This window comes from Acanthaster planci, linkage group LG08 (genome assembly GCF_054643075.1).
Source record: "Acanthaster planci isolate LZ-2023a linkage group LG08, COTS_SCS, whole genome shotgun sequence".
NCBI lineage: Eukaryota > Metazoa > Echinodermata > Asteroidea > Valvatida > Acanthasteridae > Acanthaster > Acanthaster planci.
In genome coordinates, this window is record NC_141784.1 from 2,313,542 (window position 1) to 2,338,230 (window position 24,689).

General features: G+C 42.7%; 1 protein-coding gene across 2 annotated transcripts in view; it reads left to right on the forward strand.

Moving 5' to 3' along the window:
* Positions 1-528: 528 nt before the first annotated feature.
* The window catches only part of LOC110976060 (neuropeptide CCHamide-1 receptor-like), a 45,711-nt gene continuing 21,550 nt past the window's right edge, over positions 529-24,689 (forward strand). The window contains exon 1 of one of the 2 annotated variants that reach the window (XM_022229019.2): positions 529-1,291. The gene's annotated coding sequence lies outside the window, so the exon portion shown is untranslated. Of the gene's footprint in view, positions 1,292-21,350; positions 21,976-24,689 lie in introns of those variants that run through there. The other variant, XM_022229021.2, reaches the window with a different exon arrangement.

Sequence of the window (24,689 nt, forward strand, 5' to 3'; positions counted from 1 at the left end):
CTGGGTCACCGAAAAGTCAAAGAATGACCCTCTTCTGTGTCCGTAAAGGATCAAAATGAGTCAGAAGAGAGTCATCGTTTGACCCGACAACGTGTCAGGTCCCACGGAACCCGGATATGGATCAATAATATGTGAGTTTTTAGAATGTAGTAACATTTCACCTTACGATCAAACTTATCCTGTTGTTTGCATGCTTGCTCAGTTGAATCATGGAGCTAATTAAAATAGGTCAGAAAGGTCAGAAAAGGAGTTCAAAGTTTGAGCCTGTCTGTATTGTAAGCATGATTTTGCGACCAATCAACCACGGAGGGTCATTCTTTGACTCTTTACCCTAACACTCCTAAGTCCTCCAACAGGTGAAGGATTGAGGAGTGTTAAGGTTAATAGCTCCATGGTTGAGTGGTCGCAAAATCATGCTTACAATACAGACAGGCTCAAACTTTGAACTCCCTTTCTGACCTACGTCTTACCCCAATACTGCTACTGTGGAAAGATTTCATTACAGAAAGTGTCTTGGGTATGTCACTGATTTCGCCAGAGGCGTGACCCAATCGAAACCGGCAGTTGCGTGACTGCAACACTCTCTAAACGCAAAAGCGCTGCGTTATGCACAGCGCACGCTTGAAGACACCCAGGGTGAAGACAGCGGAAGGATATGCAGGGTATCGGTTTCAGACGTCCAGTTGATTCGCAGAGGCTGGCAGCTCGCATTTGCTGTAAGGACGTACAGTAGTAAGCGAATTGGGCACGTGGGACTCAGACCTAGCGGCATAAAGGCTGACCGTCTGCGAAAGGCCACAGTGCATGTCGAATGCTCCACGGTTTTACAAAAATGTGTCAATTCTCGTTAGGCTCACTCGGGAACCAATTACACTGCACGCTGATCAATCAGGGCCTCTGCAGTGCAAAACAGGTTTGAGCGTGACTTCTGCAAGACTTTTCACCAAGTTTCAAGCTCGGGCCGATCCGACACTGATCTCCCCGTGTTGACTGGAATCGTTACGCAAGGGAAGTCGAAAACAAATTATTAAAATTGTGCTTAACTTTCACGTCACCTTGCGTGTCCCGTGGGAAATCGAAAGGACGGTGGCCGAATCGAAGCTGGGGAACTACAGGGTATTTTATCCCTTAGCGTTCTGGATGGTATTTCCTCTGATGCTCTGCTCATGGTTATTTCCGAAAGAATTTGATCCATGCGGGAAGCGCCAAGGTGAAAGGTATAACCACTGACAGCCAGGGAAGTTGTCTTCGATCTTCGGACGTCGATTGCGTCAGTTCCTGCAAGAAACAGGTTAGTGTCAGCCATGCCACGTATCCCACGTCAAAATGTAGGCATAAATGTTTTTAAGACAACGGAAGTACATGTACAACTGTTTTGGAAACGATTGGGCTCACGATTTAAGTAGATGCCAATCGGGAAATGGCCAAGTGACGCGTGACGTCTGCGAAAGAAATTTGGAAGAATTGGTTGGTCCGTGATGACAAACCACACATTATATAGTCTTTATTTTGATTTGTAATACAATAGCCACCTAATTGCAGTTAAGCCACAATTCAACAAAAGTGACAACTTAACAGTAATATTGCTAGTCAGTGTGTTCATCTGAAACTCTGATAAGTTTGTCACAGTTTGTCACACATGTATCTTACAAGTGTTAAGATTTTCACATTCTTCGCACGGTAATAGTAGTGATGAAGCTATTTATACATCAATTTGTTTGTTGGAAATAAAAAAATTATTTCTCACTAGTATACGCAGGCCTATGCCTGCGAATTCCTTTGCTCGCATTTTACAAATCTTGAGTAATTCTTGAATTTGGATCAAAATTTGCTCGGGATGGATTTTAACGCCTATATACCTTCGGTGCCAATTTAAATGGATTTGGTTTCAATATTTACCCGATTCAGCAAGATACGAAGCATGCCTTTAAGCTGGAATGCAATATTTTTTTGCTAACTGAATATTGATCTCGAGATGTAATAATTATTAATAATTAGACTTCTGTTTTGTAGCTGTTTTTATTGGTGAAGCAATGGAAGATGGAAATAGGAAGTGACCTCCCTCCATAGTAAGCCCCTGGTTCCGAGGGTATTTTCAAGTTCATGCAAAAGTTATGATCCTTGTTGTTTGACTGTGTACCCACTTTATTATGGAATTCCATATCTGCCGTCGCCCGTCGTGCGTCGCCTGTGTGTTTTTTTTTTTTTTTTTTTTTTGGTTTTTTTTTTTTGTCACGATTGCGCAGTGGTATTTTTAACTGACCCTTGATGTTTCACATGTACATGTACATCAAAAGGGTTGCACAGTATCTGCAAAAGCCGGGGTTTAACAAATGACAATGTGATGATTCCATTCACTTCTAAAGGTCTTTTCCGATTAAGGCAAGTACAAATCCCACCTGCAAAGCATACACTAGTCACATAATCAATTCTACCACTGTCTCTTGACAGGAAAATATCGCCTCTCTGAGAATTCAACCAAGTGTTTTTTGGGGAAAAACATTTTCAGCAAAAATGTTCCGGCCAACTTATCCACAGTGTTATTCTAATTTGCATACTGTAAATATGTGCCGACTTGTTTTCATCAAATTCCAGGAAGAAATCTGCCAACCGATACAGATATTCCATCTTATCCCCTCAATTTCACCTTGAAATCCAGAAATACTAGACGTGCTGTGGATAACAAACTGTTTATTAAATGTATTGTTAGGGGGCAATTACCACTTGGTTTAAGTTTCAGAAAATATGACATGTTGGTTTTTGTGGGTGTGTATGCCATGGTGGATAGACCAATGAGAACAGGTTGTCCAGCACATCAGCATTATTTATGGGGCTAACAAGTAACGTTACTGTTTAAAAGACTTCTGTGAGCCGACCTGCAACTCAAGTCATGTCTAATTTGGAGTATACAGCAGATTTCATTATAGGTATACCCGCCCTCAAGATAATTTTGAATCAGTTTGTCTCTTATGAAAACTATTAAGGAATCAAACATTGATTTATTAACAAATGATTTATTATTTACATTCCGCTCTGTGGGATATCGTGCGGGGACAGACAGAAATTTACATAGGCTATAGACCTAAAGTCAGGCTGTTAACGAGTAAAGTTACGTCTAGAGTAACTAAGTTATCGAGAAATTTAAAACAATCTACCCTAACAAAAGTCTTTTTTGTTAATTTATTTAGGTAACCAAAATGGTATTATTTCATATAAACGTTACTTAACCGATATCAGGATATTATTTCTTCTTTCAATTGGAGTTTGGCGCAACTGCAAAAACAAATACATGTACATCTTCTAGTACTATTGCTAAAATGAGAGTCGGGCATGGTGGATCGATCGAACAAGAACATGTACATGTGAAACGATCAAGGGTCAAAGTTAAAAATACCACTGCGAAATCGTGAAAAAAAAACCACGGGCGACGCACGACGGACGACGCACGACGCACGACGGGCGACGCACGACGGACGACGCACGACGGGCGACGCATGACGGGCGACGCGCGACGCACGACGGCAGATATGGAATTCCATACTCTATCCAGTCTCCCGGTAAAGCCAGTTTAGGGAAACGTCTCCTCAGGGCAACTGCAGAATAAAAAAACTTGTGTTAGCATCATTTTACATACATCCGCACTAGATGTAAGCGGACGTGAGGGTATTCAATTTCGTTGACGATAATGAACCGTTCATCTTTAAAGGCACGTGCACTCACTCTTTTTCTGCTCTAAGTCCCTGAAACTTATTGGAAGCTATAAGTTAGAAAGTCCTTTTTATTCCCCTTGTCACTCTCTGACTGCAAGGCTTAAAGATCGCGCTCTTCGTCTGACACGATTGCTATTTTGGTGCCTCCTGCGTTTGCCACCTACTCCCCAAACATGCCGGGCAGTTTGTTCGCTTAAATCTGTGCCTAAAAACGCTTTCCCCAGCCTTGGTTTTGAGACTGCTCAGGCTGCAGAGGGCCCACGGCATCTTTTAACACTTGCGCACGTGCAGGGTTCCGTCGAAAGAGACCAAACTTGTCCCTCTAGGTTCTGATCAGAATAAGCCATGTTAACATCTTTCGGAAGTGAGCAGTGAGTAAGTAGAATAGAATGTTTGTGTGCGTGACCACGGGGAACTAAATGCATCCTGACGAAGATAAATACACAAGCAGAGCGGCGGAGTGACGGGGTAACTTGGGGGAGCAAAGCTCTCAAGTGGAGATCTGAAGGCTATTATGTCTGCTATGTGTATTATACTTTATTTGTTTTGTAAATACGCGTACAGGGCTTCACACAAGTGTTCTTATGCTTTGCTTTACAGACAACATATATGCGGCAGTTATCGCTGGAATTACGAAATAGTCTTCCAGAGGTGACGGGCGTTAGGCTGTCATTTGCGTTGCGTGAAAGTCCGCGATGAAGTAAAAAAGTAGCTTCCCGATGGTTTGTTTAGAACGCAGAAAGCCTAGCACAGAGGCCAGCCTCCGGCAAAAAGTTCCAACATGCAAACGTAATAAAATGTTGACTCGATTCTTGTGGACATAACGGAAGCCGATGCTGACATAGCCTAGTTTCACCTTTCGGCAATGAAAAATCTGATTTCTTATGTGTGTATAGGCCTATAATTTATAGCTTTCCATTGAGAAAATGGTCTTTACTGCGTTTTATTTAACTCAGAATTCAATTTTTTTTCCTGCGCTACGAGTTTTAGGCCCTATAAAGCAATTCGTGCTTTAAAGAAAACTTTTTGAAAACCATGGTGAGCAGTCACAGATGAACGCTATATTATATTGAACTCTTGTGGCGTAGGTTTTCAAACCAGTCGACCTGGGGGGCATTGCCACGGAAATATGAGATTTTTTCTGTGTGAAGCTGCAAGGAAACGTACTTATTGGGGTGGCTTAATGACGTCCCCAAGCGCTATACGGTGTCTTTGCTAAGGTAACTTCTTATGGTTGGTTAGTTGCCTAGCCTAAATGGTCTCAGCCATACCTCTGGCGCGCGTAATGCTTGTATCTTTAATAAGCCCTGCTAAGTTTTAAACGTCACTCTCTGGCTTAACAAGTTTGAATTAAATCTACCATTATTAATGCCGTACTAATTTCCTGAGAGATAAACACATCATTGTTTCTCTTCAACCAGCAACGATACTATAAAGTGAAATTTCTGAAGGAGCACTTGAGCGTAGGCAATTTTTCAGGTTCATCATACAAATGAACTAGGTCTTGTACATAGGAGCACAGACTCGGGGGGGGGACATTGTTAGAATTATGACTTTTCTTTTACCTTTCCCTGCTCTTTACAGTAGTATTTTGCCTGGTAGAAGTATGGCTGGCCGTCAGTAATAAACAGCAAGAGAAAAATTCACTAATTGTAAAAAAAAACTCACGCTGCTTGCAAAATGCCAAATAATACAAACCACGACTATATACTAAACTGAAATACGACCTTCTTTGAAAATAATGGGGCAGATGTATATTTGGAGGCAAAATTTGACCCCAGTCAAGAAAAAGAATGATATTTCAATCTCCAAACTTTGGCCGCCCATGCGTATACATGTGTATAGTGGGCGATGACAGCGGTCAAAGTTCGGCACTTCTAGAGTCCAAATGACATACCCCAAATGCTAAATAGGCCTACGCGTCAAAAAGATCAATATAAGTATATAATTACAATTAGTTCCTTAGAAGCAGCTGAGTCGAATCATAAGCAATGACAGTGACAGTAAATCAGACTTGTTTTTCGTCAGCCTTGCATAGTTGAAGGCTCTTGAAGATGATTACATTGTTGAGTGTTGATGCCGTGGCACTCAAAAGATTTAGCTCTTGAAACGGCCAATAATTGAGCTGTCCGTCAAGCCTGCTCCTTGCCCTGCCGTCAATCTACTCGTGTCCACCAATGAGTCAATCTGTCTGTAAGGAATGTCATTAAGTAAGGTAGCGCTAGCTTGCGTCTGTTATCATTTCCCTATTTTCCCCAGTGTTTTCAAAAGGTAAATTCAAACTGTGTGTACAAGAGACACGTAAAGGCCAAGTCCATGGCAATAAACTGCGGCAGCAGTGGTGTTGTTCGGAAGATTGCTGAATAAGAGCAACTTACGGGATTTTTTTTTCTGTCAGCGGTGGAAAACACAACGCAGCATCACGTATGCTGATGGGTGATGACAAAGATTGTGAAAAAACTGACTGTTGAAAGGTCACAGATGCAAATTTACGTTAGGAATGCAAACTTTGGGTGAGGAGAGCTAAATGAATCAAGTTCACCAAGATACTATACAAAGCAACGCAAAAGAGGAATCGCCCTATCAGGGTTGAAGTGGACTTTATAAAAAGTATTATTTCACCTTACGATAACAGGCTTTGATATAGCATGATGGGAAGCTTTGACTGAATTTCGACACGGATAATAGGAACTCGTCAATTTCCAGATTCTACTGCAGAAAATGGTCTCCGCAGAACTGTTATAGAGACTGGCGCCAACTTCAAAGCTTGGAACCAAAATGATTGTACATTGTGTATGTAGTACACAGCTATTGTGAGCTAATTGTCAGTGTGTATACTGACACATGATCCACCATTTTGGTTCCAACGATTGAGACACTCATGTTGCAACTCTCTCTAATATCAGCTCTGGGTCTCCTCACCGGTGGAAAATGTGGCTGACCGCCTGGTTCCCGTCTCTAGAGTTAGTCGGACTTCGAACGATAACAGATAACGGGGGCCGGTCCATTACCACACTCGAATAAAGGAGGGATGGGGCCCGTGGAAAGTATCTGTGAACAGAGGTTTCGGCCCTTTCAGGGAATCATGGTGTAGGAGGCGAACACGAACACGTGACCAAGACGGTAAAGGCAAAATCTACTATTGCCACTGTCTGGTTGTGTAAAATTTGGGTCAATCATTTTTTCATCAACATTCCAAGTGTACAGGCTATTATAAAGAAAGGAAAAGGGTTACATTTTCGTGGATAACAGATTTGGCAGATCGGAATGGCATTTATGATACCCGGTACATAGTTGTGGTGCGTTAGGACATAAACTTCTAAGTTCTGTTTCTTCGTTGGAAGTGTCCCAATTCATAGAGATTTCTTTCGAAAGTTTGGACTCTGCAAGGATCAGTTAAAAAGCTATGTGTTGCCGTGGCAACAGGCTGACGCCCCTGCACCCTCCTTTTTGGGTATAATACTGAATAAAGCTCACTGAAAAATAGTAAAAAGAAAATATTGTATAGGTTGGGCCTTTCTATCGGATAGTGTTGGGTTTTTTTATTCTAATATCACCAAATTCACAACAGTGCCCAACTCGATAATTTTTTGTGAAAAACAAAATTTGAAACTCAGTATGACATTTGCTTGGAGGTGCCCGGAGGGAACCCACTGCATGACAGTTCAAGAGGTGAAGCTTTATTGCGGCAAGAATCGAAGATGCTATGAAGTGCTGCTCAGACGTGAAAATGCAAGTGTGTCAGGGCACGACAAGAGCAGACTGGAGTCACTGTGTTATCGGGTCTTTCCCTACCTCCAGAAATGTCGCCAGTGTGTTTTCCTGTGATAAGTCGTACATTTTAAGCATACATAAGTAAAAATTTGTTTGGTACCGACATATCATTACAGATTGGCTAAGAATTACTAGTAATGCTAAATATACGTATTTCTCCTACCTCATTAGGCCTGTAAACTGAATGAAGTAGTTTAGCTCTATTAGGGCTTACCAAGAGCCAACTGATATTCCTACCATGAGGATATATGCTCCACTTAGAACATGAACGATGTATACAATATACGCCATCACAGGCAGGGTATTATTCTCTAAATTAGAAAGAATGAAACTTTGGACTAGACAGTTTAGATTTAAAAATCACCGTGACTTATTGTGTGAAAAAGAAGTCCTCATAGTGGACACGCAGGTGAATTCTCGATCTATTGGAGTGAACAAATTTCCTTCGAAGTCGTCGTGGTCTCTGGTTTTAATCGGAGGGCGTGAATGTTCACTCAAATGGAGAGAATTTTCACTCTGATATTTAGAGGGTAATATTTCCCTTATCAGATTAGACTATAATGCTATTAATATCCTTTCATATGTCCAAGGAACTGAAATCATAATCTGTCTAGCTCCCCCGGGGAGATAGATTCTAATTTATTGTTCCATGAACTGCAGCAGACTTCCAACGCCCTATGTGCTAGTGAAAGGTGCCGCCCATTGGTGTATCGGAAGCATTATTTACACGAAAATGAAATTTCCAGACAGTTTTTGATTGGAAGTGATTGCTGTTTTCAGGTCAGCGCCACAGGTTTGAATTTGAAGTGGCTTTAAGGGCTTGAGATGGCTCATCGCGATTTTTTACCAGTTTACACCCCAAAATATTTTGTTGATGCCTATACTGGCGGCAGATTTTCCCTCACACGTAACTCCTGAATCATATTTCCTTTCCAGTGCCTGAAATGAAATGGTAAAAATAATCATGGGGCGCCTCAGTGCATCTTACCGTAATTTGATTTACCTTTCATCACGATACCTATTGGCCAGTTGGTTTGGCGTGGCTGGCAGACACCCGCCAGCCTTAAAATGAGCGTCGACTCCCCGGCATGACACCGGGCTTAGCGGCGATTGAACCCCGGGCCGTTTAATCCGTTCGTGAACAACTGTCTTCTAGCTTAGCTAATAACAGATACCTTTTGCTCCAAGTGGAATCCCCCATCCCTCCGATTATTGCATATTAACCTTCAACCGTAATCCCCTTGGCTTGAAGGCGATTTCCCATAACAGCGTCTACGATAGACGCAGATTCCAGCTACACCCTATACGCGATCGCCCAGCAAACACTCGCTGTACCAATTATTTGTGGATCGGTTACGCAGATCACACATTTTATATACGACGGCGATCGAGTTTCCTGCTGGATCTACTATCGATTTTTGTCTCGTATTAAAAAGGAAAGGAGAACGCCGAGAATGGAAAAGCTATCACAACAATTCACAGAATGCTGGGAACTGGCGCGGGCAGTTCCAGGGCGTTCTTTTAAATTTGCATTCGTACCACGTGCAGGCACTGCAGTTGTGTTGACAGGGGGCACAAAGGAAAAGCGATGAGCAACCGTGAACATATGCTTTATAAAAAGGCTGAGTTTGATGTGTTCAGGGCAGACGCAAGAGTCGTGTTGACCCATGCGAACGAGATAATGAATTATCCAAGGCAATACTCAAGCGCAGATCCCATGGGGTTTATTGCATGTTGTTGAATTTACCGCCGTGGTATTCTCAAAGCTGTCTTCGTACAAATTTGTCAATTCTTAATTTTTAAATTAAGAATTGAATGTTCACAGAATGGAGTTTTTCATTTTTTAATTAAGAATTGAATGTTCCCAGAATTGGGTTTATTACATGTTGTTGAATTTACCGCTTTGGTATTCTCAAAGCCGTCTTGGTACAAATTTGTCAATTCTTAATTTTTAAATAAAAGTTACATCAATAGGTATGCTTCGTTTTCCTCCCTCCCCTTCCTTTTAAACTTTTATAATTAATGACATAACGTTGTTTCAGACCGATAAAACAATTCATTTCTTATTGGAAATAAGACAGCTTTTGCGTGGACTATATTTGATATTCTAAAACTGGCTCTGTATACGACAGACCACGCTTTGGTGATGAGAACTGTACATGTACATTTTGTATAAGTCGTAGTGCAAGAATGTAGCTTTTAGTGGTCAATAAACAAGATCAGACAATACAAAGCTGAGGTTAAAATAGTAATCATGTGGGCCATGCATCCCTCAAAACACATGAATCTATAGTGAGCTGAACAGTGTTATACGTGAAGGGAAATGGTTGCTTCATCTGAGAAATTGTACACACCCTTTAATACACAAAACTGTGATGCAAGTGACTCTGTTTATCTGTCAATACGCATGACTGGTGAGACTGGTGAGGGCGTTTTCTTGAATATTAATTTTGGCCGGATTATTCCAGATTGAGGAAGAACGAGTTGTTAATACCCTTCCAAACTTGCTGAGAATGACGATCTTTTTTTTACCTCGACAATATTCTGGCGACATAAACTGGGTATGGGCCCACACGTGCACTTGACTACAAGCAAACTCCCGCTTGTTCTCATGTACTGACCGACTTCTGTCAATATCTGACAAGGTCGACACGATAAAGGTCAATGGTTAGAACACACAACATTCTCCGTCCAATATCGGTTCTGTCAGTAAAAGCCCACTCGAGCTCGATTTTGAGCATGGCTGTAAAATTTATCAGACGCGGCTGCATATCTCGTAAAAGCTAATTTGGAGATCTTCCTGGAAAGATCTATCTAGTGGAAACAAACTGTAGAAAAAAATTAATCTCGCAAGATCGAACTTTGGAAAAATACCTCATAACAATTAAACTTGAGAAGATATGTTTCGTAAAAATACCTTGGAATAATATATATATCATAGAAACGAACTTGGAAAACTATATATATATTTCACTTTTTGAAATGTTTTACTAGTCGGCTTTTGTAGTTCTTCATATTTCGCTATTGGGTCAACTGAGGCCTGGCCAACATGGCTTTTCAAATTTAAAGCCTTCGCAAACCAAACGCGTCACTGTTCAGGGTACAATAAACTACGTTGCGTTTTGTGTACGTGTACATCAGAGGAAAGGTATAGAATTGACGAAGTCTCCCTTCACAGCCTCACTGTGTTACGTCAAGGGTATGCATATCGGGAAAACTATGTGAACAGGCCAATTAATTAGATGGCCAATTCTGGGAAGTGCACCAATTAATTGAAAGGCCATTCTGGTGGGGAGAGAAAGTTATTGCATTTGCACAAATTGGCCTTAATTATCGACAAGTCAACCACACATTAAAGCAAGGATAACTTTTTTTGTTTGGGAGCAGAGAATAACATAAAAAGTTAAAAAATTAATGTCATTGATGCTGATGAAGATTGTGAAATTTGTGATTAATGATATTTATATATTGTACGCCACATTTTACAATGTGAGGCACTGAACGCAAAATAGTCTGGCATCGCCCCATTTCACAGATTACATTAAATAAGACAGATTCTGGGAACAATACAAAATGGCTTACCTCGGAATGAGGCCTATTTGGGGTTCGATTCAGGTCTTTTCCACGGTGGGCATTGTTCTTGAGCACATCGACTAGACTGTGTAGGTAATGGGTTCCGAGGTAGTTGCGGTTACAACGTCCCTATCCTGTCCAACTTTTCGCCCCAACGATGGACAGTTCTTCCCATCTCGGCACTAGTTCGGCTGGGTGGGCTGGGGCGAATGAAGGAGGCAATTCTACTCAAAGCCATCGACCACCTAAAACGAAAATGAACCATGCACTCGAATTCCAATCTCCATGACGGTTGTTTATCCCCAGGAAGTGAACCATCTTCGAACCAACCAACAAGTCTGACGAAGAACAAGCCTAGTCAAACACCCTCATTATCGGGAGGGGGGTCAGGCCGAAGATTTTTTTATACTCATTTTTGCGAACAAGAGGAAACGATGATGAAACATTATATTATGGCATACATTGTTACAATGTATTGGTGCACCATACCTTTGTACACTTTAGTTTTTTATTATTTTCCCCGTGTTTTTCCTTGTTTTGTCTCAGAGCAGGAAGTCGGCCCCTATCCACCTGGATCCGCACCTGGGCACACACGTTTGACACCTGGCTAATCGATCTCGGAATCGTACACTCTTTGCATTACCCTGCCATGATTCATGCCCTCTTTGCATTACCCTGCCATGATTCATGCCCTAATGCAATTTAAATTCCCCACGTGTTGTGGCAAGTTTGTTATCGAGATGGAAAACGGCTCAAGGAAACTTTGATTCACTGCAGTCGTAATAATAGGGTTTATATGGCCTGACATGGGGGTTAATGCAAATTCTGATAACTTGCCTTGGTTTACAACGCCAAATTCTGGAAGGAAAATTATGGCTGAAAAGCAATTTGAGAAAATGAATGGAGGCATATTTATCTCATGAAATTGAAAAGATATCAAGTTTTCATACATTTCGGCCCCACTTCTTATATACAAGACGTCCTTTGAATGTTGCGATGCATCTTTTTCAAGTTGGTACACGACGTAGTTATTTAATCGAAATTGTACGCCGCAGGCAATCCGTTGTCAAACGCGATAAAAACGTGGACGATTCCAGGAATGTCATGTCCACTGCAGATTACTGCCGACAAATTCGCTGAATGATTCCCCAGGAAACTGTAATTGTAGACTAAACCCGGAGGAGGAGGTTAAGCAAGTAATAACTGTTTGCCCACGCGAATCATGCAAGCCACACCAAGGACGTGTCGTCACCGCTGCCAGCCTCACTGAACGGCAGCTTTGGAACGTCAAGGCAGGCGCGTATGCGAAGACAGCTTCCGCAAACAGACATTTTGGTCACTGCATTGCACGAACTATACGGGAAAAAAGAGCTCTGCTTTTGTTTCTTTGCACCCTGAGCCTGTATCGCGAGCAACATTTAAAATTCAAATCTTAGGGTGCACAAGAAAGCCCGATCCTCTATAATTGATATAGTTTCAGGACCTTGGGATCGAGATGGGAAAAGCCCTCCAATGGTAACGTTTGTTTAGTCTCGACGGTCGTAGACAGAGTCCCATACTGCCCCGGTTTCGGAAGGTTAACGATGCATGGCCGTGTCCACACACTTCACGGATGCGTAAATACACTCGCAGATGATGTGCTCAAGAACAATGCCCAACATTCGACCATAACTCCACAGTGGTACGCAACTCTACCAGTTGCCGACACGCCCTAACATTCGACCATAACTCCACAGAGGTATTCAACTCTACCAGTTGCCGACACGCCCTAACATTCGAAGATAACTCCACAGAGGTGCGCAACTCTACCAATTTCCGACACGCCCAAACATTCGACGATAACTCCACAGTGGTAGCAACTCTACCAGTTGCCGACACGCCCTAACATTCGACCATAACTCCACAGAGGTACGCAACTCTACCAGTTGCCGACACGCCCTAACATTCGACCCTAACTCCACAGTGGTAGGCAACTCTACCAATTTCCGACACGCCCTAACATTCAAAAATAACTCCACAGTGGTACGCAACTCTACCAATTTCCGACACGCCCTGACATTCGACCATAACTCCACAGAGGTACGCAACTCTACCAATTTCCGACACGCCCAAACATTCAAAGATAACTCCACAGAGGTACGCAATTCTACCAGTTTCCGACACGTCCTAACATTCGACCATAACTCCACAGTGGTACGCAACTCTACCAGTTGCCGACACGCCCTAACCATTCGACCATAACTCCACAGAGGTACGCAACTCTACCAGTTGCCGACACGCCCTAACATTCGAAGATAACTCCACAGAGGTGCGCAACTCTACCAATTTCCGACACGCCCAAACATTCGACGATAACTCCACAGTGGTACGCAACTCTACCAGTTGCCGACACGCCCTAACATTCGACCATAACTCCACAGTGGTACGCAACTCTACCAGTTGCCGACACGCCCTAACATTCGACCCTAACTCCACAGTGGTAGGCAACTCTACCAATTTCCGACACGTCCTAACATTCAAAAATAACTCCACAGTGGTACGCAACTCTACCAGTTTCCGACACGCCCTAACATTCGACCATAACTCCACAGAGGTACGCAACTCTACCAATTTCCGACACGCCCTGACATTCGACCATAACTCCACAGTGGTACGCAACTCTACCAATTTCCAACACGCCCTAACATTCGACCATAACCCCACAGAGGTACGCAACTCTACCAATTTCCGACACGCCCAAACATTCGAAGATAACTCCACAGAGGTACGCAATTCTACCAGTTTCCGACACGCCCTAACATTCGACCATAACTCCACAGTGGTAGGCAACTCTACCAGTTGCCGACACGCCCTAACATTCGACCATAACTCCACAGTGGTACGCAACTCTACCAGTTGCCGACACGCCCTAACATTCGACCCTAACTCCACAGTGGTAGGCAACTCTACCAATTTCCGACACGCCCAAACATTCAAAAATAACTCCACAGTGGTAGGCAACTCTACCAGTTGCCGACACGCCCTAACATTCGACCATAACTCCACAGAGGTACGCAACTCTACCAGTTTCCGACACGCCCTAACATTCGACCATAACTCCACAGAGGTACGCAACTCTACCAGTTTCCGACACGCCCTAACATTCGACGATAACTCCACTAGGACTGCTCGTACAACGACTGTACCGAGCAGTGTATGTATGTATGTATGCGTTGAAATAAAGTAGCTATAAATGCAGCGAAAGACACGTTGACACAAGAATTACAGGTTTTCCCTGTCAAATTCAGACAGCTTTAGCATTTAACATTCATGTATGGGTAGCAGAAGTTATTTAATTTTGGGCGTCGCCTGCCATTTTGCTGGTGTGGTATCTCGACCGTGTGACCCCAGATTGTTGAACCGTCAAAGGCAATCAAATTTCAACCTTCAATGGCCAGACACTCATAAAAGTTATTCGACATTCACGCCAAACTCACGATAAAAAAGGGGGCAACCATGCTCTTCTGGAAATTTTGATTTGAAAATTAGGGCCTAAGTTATCTAAATTTACCCCAACATAATGACCGACTTTTGCTCAAGCCAGGACTCGAATGTATCGGCAGTCGACATTGTCAACCACTCTTGAACAAAATATCAAGTACATGTAGTTTATTTCTCTTTTCCTCATTCCAGAGGACAAGGAATGTTTACCTCTGCGCGTTTTCCTCACAGACTTTTTAAATCGGTTCTCCTTGTCAACCAACGTCCCTGCTTTGTACACCGTGAGGGTATGTTACTTCGAACTGCAGTCGGCTCACGTCCCACTGCACTGTTCTGTGCTTAATCGCAATACATTTTAATAGGGTATCATCAACAGACTGCTGCAATATTTAGCCAGGATTCCAGCCACCCCAAGGAACACACATACTCAGTAGTACCAAGACACGCCCGGAGAATTGACCCCTAGTTCTTGAACGAGTCCTGGGAAATGGCGCAGGTGCGCTGAGATCAACTCGGAACCAGGTTGCGTTTGGGCATCTAATACCGCACTAACCACAACTACCGACAACTTCCTCTGGGCTTCAGACGTGGTGCCAGAAAAGTTTCATGTGCCTTCTCCACTTGCCAAACCACTCGCATGAAATTTTGTCTCGGAGCCAAACGTGTTGAGGTGGGGGGCTCTCCAACTTGTTTGCATACGGTCCCTGATGTTGGGTTAAAAATGAAGTCGGCGTAAGTGCGGTTAGAAATATTTTTTTCCTCATTATAAGATTTCAATTTACAGAAATATTGACCTTCTAAACGTTAAGTGAAATAATGAAAGGATGCATGGTGTCAGTGTACACACTTGTGAAGAAAGGAGACTGGAAGTCTCTTTACTCATCGCCCCATGAATTTATTCGCACACCACTGATGCAGGTGAAAAACTAGAGAAAAATACATAGGCCTACTCACATTACTGAATACATTATTAAAGTATAAATTAAATCCACAATCAGACAATTACATAAATTCAGGAGACAACTGAACCAATCACGAACGAAGTAGGAGCTATTCGGCAGCGTTATCAGTCACTGAGTTTCAATTTATTCGGTTAAATGCACTACATAGATGCTCCTAAGACCATGAACTTACATCGTCCCCGGGGTGAGAAGTGCCCAGTGCACACAGTGATGAGGCTATAACGGATATGCTGGGTTTTCTGGGGGCTCCCAGAATCATATCGAGATGCTGTACGGACAACGAATGACAAACAAATGTATTCACATTAATGTACTATGATTCATTATTGCATATCCTAAATCGATATTTGTATAAGCACTTTAAAGTTCTGAAGCAAACAGAATTCGTGTTTGAATCATGATTATGGTAAGTGACAAAGGAAAGAATAAGAGCGTCGCCCCTGAGGAATATCAGAGTATTTTGGCGTCAACTGGATCACTTTTGCACACTTAGAAACTCTCTTACAACGTAGGCTACAGAGCTAAATCGGAGGCAAAATTCATCCTCGGAAATGTAGTTGCTATTTATGAAACAAAAAGTACTTGCAAGAGGTGGCCACAGAGATGGAACGTAGTGAGTTGGTCGAGAGCGTGTGGACGCAACTGAATCCAAAAACGCTCCACGCCCGACTACGTGGCAAACGGGCAGCCAAAGACATTGGTTGATGTAGTGAAATTCCTACTACAACATTACGTAACTACAATACTGAACATACCAACAGGTATGTTCAGTACGACTGAACATACCCCTCCGCCTTTGTGTTGGTCATTGTTGAATTCTTTACTGACTGGTCGGGGGGGGGTGTTAGGTAACAACAGTCTAAAGTGTGTGTAGGGATTGGACATGGGTGTGTGTGGGGGGAGGGTACCTATAGGCCCCATATCGTGCACGGTATCGCCAAGATGGTTAATCTTAAAAGAGCCGGGGCCAGAAGCCACCACCCTCAATATTTTCCCGGTATCGCCGCAGTGTATTTTTCAGGAGCTAAGCTTTTATGATTTTTTAGAGTAACACTTTGCGATCATTTTGACACCAACTTTGTTAAAATTGAACAGGTCGGCCAATGCGGTGCTCAATACACACGGGCTGGCACGCACGTAGCCTTGAACTTTAAATGACCTGGTTATCTCTCGGTTGTTTCCGCCGAGGTAATTCCTGTACGATTATCTTTTGAATTACTGCAAAGGCGTAACAACTAAACCATGTGTTTGATTGAGTTCAAACCTCACATAAAGATTTCTTTTAAATGCATGCTAAGTTTCAAAAAACTTCGAGCATGGTACATCCGAGTCCCGGGGGGGGAGAGAGAAGCCATCTCGGCTGTACTGGGCCAAAACATGCCAAAATAGTCAGGCTCTTTGAGCGTTAAGCGTTGTTGTTTTGTTTGTTTCGACTAGTTTTAATTTCCCCTCATGAACAGTCGCCGACGACTGTAAATGATTGAAACATTACTCGCCGTTAAAAAGAAGTATTTAATTTTAAGGCCCGTGGAAGGGAACTTGAGATCAAACGGAGTAAGCCGACCGCATCCCGGCGGTTAGTTTTTGTGCACAATGTACGCTGGCACTTGAGCGAAATTCAAAAGCTCTTCACAGGGTTCCAGCTAAGTGCTCTTGCGTTTGCGTGCGCCAATCTCCCGGAGCATACATCTTCAGTTTCTGTTTTATCGGGTAAAACACCGCTTCCACTGCTAGTCCAGAAAAGCACCCTCTAGGAACCCTGGGGGTTCACCTCAAAACGTGTGTGTGCAACGACAAGCGCTCTTAAACACGAGAAGTAGATTTTTTTCGATACTTGGCAAACCTCCCCAAGACATTTTAGTGTAGTCAACCCAGCCGGGCGGTTGCACGCGCTGATAGTGGCATGGTAAATGAAAATACGCTATTGATTAGCGGCAAGTAAGGGGGGGGCAGGTCCTTCGCTGGTCTCTCTCTGGAGGAAGAAAAAATGCAAGAACACGGTGTCACATTTAACAGTTTTACCACGGGCGAAGATGCAATCTAGCGTGTTTACGCAGAAGGCAACATGGCTAATATGGCTGTGTCAACACTCCGGCTGGAGACACGAGGGCAAGTGTAGAATGCATGAACGTGCGGGTGAACAGGAGAAAAGGCTATTTTTGAGCTTTTCAAAGCGGGGCAAAGCGAGCCAGCCTTGTTTTTCCCCACACTTTCCCTGAGAAATGGAAACGGTCACGAAAGGGAAGAAAGGTAAAAAAATTATGGCATACTCGGATTTCAACACTCAAAGGAAAAGCTGTTAACGCAGACAGCCAAGAAATTCCTTATTAAAATTCTCTCGAAAAGCCACTGTAAATTGGTTGACTTACTGGCATTAGAACACATTGAAAACATGTTACCCTCAACCATTTGATTTCAAGGGGTGCCATCATTAGTGTCTGCATCCTTATCAGGTTAAGGAATGCTATGGCCTGGCGAGAATTCAGTAATTGGCTGTCATCACTGACTTCTGTGGACAGCATGAACTGGCATAAACCAGGTCAGTTACCAATAATAAAAATGATAGGTTTCTCTTCTCAAGTATAAATTGAGTCGTGAACGGCAGGCTGCTTTTTTTTTACAATGTTCGTTTACCTCTTCGACATTATCCAGTGTGTTCACTAATAACGGGTGTGTAATTATCTCGCTCGCTCAAGCGACAAAGGATGTGTCACAGATGAACTACCTTACGTTTTATGCAACATAACTGCAAGCTTACATCGGACTCACAGCAGTACGGAGCAATACTGAACATGGAAGTTAGAAATGGGAGGGGGGGGAATCGACGCGCTGGCCTCTGAACCAGCCAAGTTGCAGGTTTCACTGGATCGAATCTGGTATCGAGTGATTATGCATTGATACTCTGTCGTATTGATTTCCCCGGAGTCGGACACACGCAGAGTTAGCACTGTCTACAGGGGGCCTCCGAACCACGCGCAACGACAGATTTTTTTGAAGTTTAAGTGTCTCTTTCCACGTGTTTGACTTTGGGAGAGGTTCAAACTAGTAAGAACAGCTTGTAATTTAAATACAAGGCTGTATGGGGCTTACAAGCACCCGAAAGTGGTGCAGCTGAGGGCACTTTTGGCCGAACAGGACCTACGAGGTACAGTGGTGCGTAGAGCTCAAATTATCTGGACCTGTTGTTCACAAAAGGAAGTCAATTATGAATTTCACATGTAATTACATGTATATATGTATATTACAACGCATTACAGCGACATTTTGCACTGATTTGCAGCAGACAATGCACCGGCTTGTTTAGATATACTTGGGTTCTGTTGGGATCGAAGTTTCTTACCGTTGTCGTATACCTTTAATAGTGTTGACAAATCGGGTACATGTATGCTACAAAGAACGGTCTTCTTTTTGCCTGTCATAGGGAGCCAATGCAATAAAGCTTTTACAACATTTTGCAAATCATTGAGGCGACATCACTCAGTAGGAAAGGATAAGTGACCAAGATTTAGGATACATGTTATTGACTGGTTCTTCGCGTGGTATATAGCTGAACCAAGCTTGCTGCTCTCTCGTCCTGTTAAAGGCGTTCCAAGTGAGAGTGGCAAATGTATTTTTCATTTGTCATTGATCGGAACCACCCATCCCATACCCAGCAATTAAGGCTCAGCTTAAAAAAAAACATTTTTCACGTTTGCGAGTTGATATGTGATACTGTGAAATTTGAGGTCTTGTACAGGTCTCGCCTAACTTCTCGATATCGTCCGTTTTACAAAGTTCAAATGTTCAAAGTCGAGAGACCTTAAAAACCCTGAAAAATCCCAATCGAGGCTTTACAACTGATCTAAAGACGAAAACCTATTGCGAGACTGTGACATGTGTAGCCTGTTTTCGTAGAAAAGCAATTATGGGTTGCAGGTTTTGTTCTGCCGTCGTACGTGCTTTTTTTTGGGGGGGGGCATGTGCAAATGGTTGCCAAATTAGACCCAACTGATTTCGGATCAAAAGCTGAAATTCACTGAGGAAGGAAACAATCCATTTCCAGAAATTGCCAGAGGTGACCACGATCATTAGGCCGCCTCGTCATTACGCATCGCCGTCATAACAAGATGAGCCTGACGAGATACCAGGTATCTCACCATTATGCACGAGTGCGTCTGCACATACAGTTGCAGCAGACGTTGTCGTAATAGTGTTTGCTTTTGTTCAAGAATAGCCACAAATTCAAGTTCGCAGGAAATACGGCGAGATAGCATCAAAATGACGAATGTCTTCTTTGAAAGCGTAAATTGGCGTGATGCCGGTAAGAGGATGAGAGATGATCGGGCATTTCGGGCTTCACACCTTATACTGACCTTATTCAAAAGTCGGCCATATTTGAAAGTGAGGTTAACTTTTTTATTTTGGACACCCAATAATAAAAAAAAATAAAAGCAATAAAAATGTTTATTACAAATTAATTTCATTTATAAACATAAATAATTTAAAGTGTGTGATTTTATGTTTTAAGCAACATTAAAAAAATGAACTTGAGGTATGGAGCCAAAAGTATTCTGGCGCCACCCCATTATAAAGGCAGGAAACATGATAAAAAATGGCTCGTTTGCTAAGGTCTGTTAGTGTTGAGGGAGAGATCCTGGAAATTATGCAGGTTTCATCAGTAAGACGAATGGGCAGAGGAGTTTCTTGAAGACGTCGTTAAACCAGATTACTTTACCGTAATGAACCATCCAATTCCGATAAGAGCAACATTCGTGCCAATATATGCGGAACGTATTGAAGTAATTTATTATGCTATCATTGATAGGGATGACGCGCTGAAACAAGGCTCAAGTCGATAAAGTGTTTAAGTGAGCTTCATTTCTCTTGCATCAAATAGTCTTTATTGCAACAAATCTGGGCAGGAAATGAAACAATCTTTTTAAAATTGACTTCTTCCAACAGAACCGTCCGTAAGTATGTACGCACGAAGGGGAGGGGTTGCTGGTGCCGTTGCATACACCAGGCGTACAGAGGGGAGGGGGGCTCAAGTCAGTGCGTACCGTACGCAAACCGAAAAATTGCCTTTCGTGAATCTTTATCGTATCAATACACTTTCTCATACAAATAACTACCAGAATCAGTTCTTGTGAGTCGAAATTCAAACATAGTTTTCTCCACCGTCCACCCCATCTTTTATTCTCCCTTGCCAATGCCCATTATTAGTAAACCGCAACATTACTCTTGACACAAAGACCGGTAGCGTCTTTCGGAATTGTGGAATGCGTTTGCGTACCGGAGGGGGGGGGTTGGAGCCACTGCGTACCCCACGCGTACGGGGGGGTTGGGTTTGAAAAGTCGGCATTTCATGCGTATGTACCTTATGACTGGCCCCTTGCCTTTTACTGTACGTGTTTGGCAAAAACAAATTCATCGTCAGATTTGTAGTTAGCCTTGTTTATTTTTTTGTTTCAAAGGGAGCCATTAGACTCCATTTATTCCGCTCATTCACCACATATATTACAGAGATTTATGCATATACATGTACTTATGAGATAATAGCAAACATTATTTACAAATTAAAAATTAGGAAATCAAGACAAAATAGAAAAAAAGCACAGAGATAACAAAACTTAAACGGTCATTTGCCCACCACAATAAAGTACATTATTCTTTGCATAGAAATACTTGAACATATCTTCACTCAGCCTTGATCTGAGTGAAGATATATTAATATAATATTAATATAATATATTATATATTATAAGATATATATATGGATTTATTTATTTATTTTTTATTTATTTATTTTTTTTTGCTTCTCCTTGTTTAGTCTCTTTTTTATCTTTTTCTTTTACAAGGAAAGAGGCCTCTGAATTTCATACGGGGACCAGATAAGAACAATCGCGTTTTCTGTTAAATTCTATTGTTCCTCTTTGCGGTAAGAAATCGTCCGTCTTCGCAGAATGCTGCATCTATGTAAACGCGAGCCATTCCACAGCCAGTCAGAAATGAACATAGGCCAATCATACATACACGGAGACGACTTCCGGCCAATGAGTTCCAACAGTGCGAGTCTTGGTATGTCAGCATCTGCTGTTGTGCACATCGTCGCCACCAGGTTTTGCTTCGAGAACTCTACACCCATGACTGGATTGGCTGGGCATGGCAGGCGGCATGGCAGGCGACATGTACTGCGCGCAACAGACCCGCGCGCTCAAGGGGCGGCCCGTCAGCAGAGGGCGTGACGTTACAGTGGTTGTGACTCGACCGCATCAGCCCGGCCTGGAGCGATTGCTTGGGCACCACGATGCCATATTATTAAAGCCAGCCGCCTGTGCAGTCATCTCATCATAATACTCTTCGCCACCTACCCTGCACATCAGCCGGTGGTTTTCATCCGCATTACTCTCTGCTGTTACCACGCGTTCCACACATTGTAGGCCGACCAATAAGATACTGATCCAGAAATATATGTGTCGCTGTGGGCGGGCAAAGGGGTAAGTCTACAGTTACTTGGTCCATTGAGACCCCGTAGGATTGCTGTATGCACGGCAGAATCAAAATGCCTCCCCGCTGTAAAAGCCACCCTTTGTTTCATATGAATAAACTATGGGACAGAGAGAACCCCCCCCTCCGCCTTTGTGTTGGTCATCTCAGGAATTCTTTTCAGACATCTAGAGGGATGTGTTGAGTGACAATAGGCTGGAGTGTGTATAGGGATTGCACTTGTGGGGGGGGGTACGCCTCCGTCCCATTTCGTGGCTGGTATTCACTTTTTGATAAGAACTTGGAAACAGATTAAATTCTATAGACCCCTTGCTTGAAGGCGGAGTCAGAGGCTGCTCTTTGTTACTTTGACTTAATGACATGTACAATGAATGCACAAAAGGTTTACTCGAGCCTATCCTAGAGGAAGAAACTAATGCCCTCTAAAGTGACGTCACACGCAGGGGGTCTATTCGTGTAGATGTGTAACTTGCCGTCTTAAACAGGAAAAGCAGATCATCCGTTAAGCATTCTTTTATAGTTTTAGTAAGCTCCTGTAACGTCAAAAAGTTGACTCTGCAGGTCGAACTTTGGGATTGCCGTTTATGTGCAAAGGGCACTTAATCTGGAAACGCATCTACGTTTGCTAAAATCGTTGTGGCATTTGTTGTGAAAACGTGTAGACTGTATACATTGTTTGCCTCTCTCTGCATATCTTGCCGACGCGTGTCTACTATGGGCCATCGTCATTTTTACGTTAAATCAAAATGTAATCCTTATATTATAAAGCATAGATATAAGTGAGAGTATATCCTTTCCCCCAATTTGTAACTGGGGGTGAGCTATTGAATCATCCCCCACTTTGTCGTGGTGAGAAAAAAAGGGCGAACTGTGAAGAATTTTTCGGACGTCACAGCAACCAAAATGTATCAAAAAGATAACAACTTAAAAAAAAACAAGCTATAATGATAAATTAGCTGTTCTGAAAATTTTACAGGGATGTTATGCATATTGCAGATTTGTATAATGAGCATCGCCCCCCCTATTAAGTGTAACAGGTGTCAGCCCCAGTCCCCCCCCCCGCTTTTCAAATTTCCCCACCACACATTTATGCCACTAACGCCGAGGTGAGGTAGTTTTTCCTACTTACTAACCCTAACAGCCCTCAGTCGCCCAACAGGTGAAGGATTGAGGACTGTAAGGGCTAAGGATCCGACTGTACACTGCGAGAGTCGTACGTCTTGGTGGGCTGTAGTTCCCTCTAGGAAGTGACTAGATACTAACCCGTGAAACCTGGTCTGCTATTTTTCTCAAGACTCTTAGAGGGTTCATGCTTGGACTCTGTTTCTGCATCAATTGAAAAAGGAAATCCCAAACACAATGATAAAAATTGGAAAATGAATAGCACAAATGGGTCGGATTCGAACCAAGGACTATGGATCTGTAGTTCAAATCACTACCAACTAAGCTATCGAAGCGACGTAATGGATTCCGTTTTTGAAATGTCTCAAATGGTGTATTGCATTGTCCCCTCTTCATGAATCATTGGTTCCCCCAGGTACTGAAAAAAAGTAGCGCACCCGGTTTCACGGGCTAGTATTAAGTCGCTTCCGTAGCTCTATGGTGTATCACAGCGACTGAAATAAGGAATCTGACCTGGATGAGAGCAATCAGAATGACGTAATCAAGTCAATTACTTGTGGTTATCAACTCTTAAAGCTTCTTCACGCCTGACCTCAAAAACCAGACATTCATCATTTCCTATTTGAATTTGGATACTCCAAGATGTAATTTTCGATGCAGATTTTCGGTAGTAGTCACCGCAAGATTATCAACCGTGCACCATAAACCTGATATCTGCATATAGGATGGGACATTCATAACCCAATCAACGGACAAGAGGGGGTGTAAACGTTAGGTCATAAAACCAAATGACAAGGTTGGAATAAGAGTAATTTTTGCAAAGAGGGGTTTATGTGTCAAGGGATGGCCATGTGGTATCTGAATTTCTACTCAAGCTGGAAGTCGACCTACAGCGGGTGGACTTTTGACCGATATGCAGCCGGTGACCTGTATTTCTGGCCAGGATTACGGGGGTATCATGCGGGCAAACTAGGTTGAACCGCCGAGAGAGAGGCTTAGATCTGTTTATATAGGTCGAGTCTTCACGAAAACATCTAGAATGCTTCAACTTCAAGTCATGATTGAAACAGCTTTGAACTCTTAAGATTGAACTCATTTGACTTCGTTGGAAAAAATTCCCGGAAATGAATAATATCAATATTTTAGTGTGGAGACACTCGTATAGGAATAACATCCCATTATGAATCTGCAAGTCTTAGTCCATGGTTCCGACGAGAAAAAAACACGAAAAAGCAAAGTACCCCTAAAAAACAATCAAACAAATATCTCACTTCTCCGCGATGCTTTGGTTTACGAGTCTGATTGCTCTTGCAGGGATGTGCATTAATGATTCGTGTTCTAATAATTTCGCTCTAGGACAATTGTTTCAAACTCCTATCGTGACAGGGCACCTACTGAGCTTTCTGAAGCTGGGAAATATATATTTCACTGAAAGGGCAGTCGTGTAAATAGTCAAGGTCAAAATGGGGTGAAGCCAGTTGAAACGACGACTCTGGGATAAAATGATATTAAGCTAAAATGGAAACCACAGAAAGACTGTACATAATAGTGTACACTTAACAAGAAATACGGCTGCATGGAA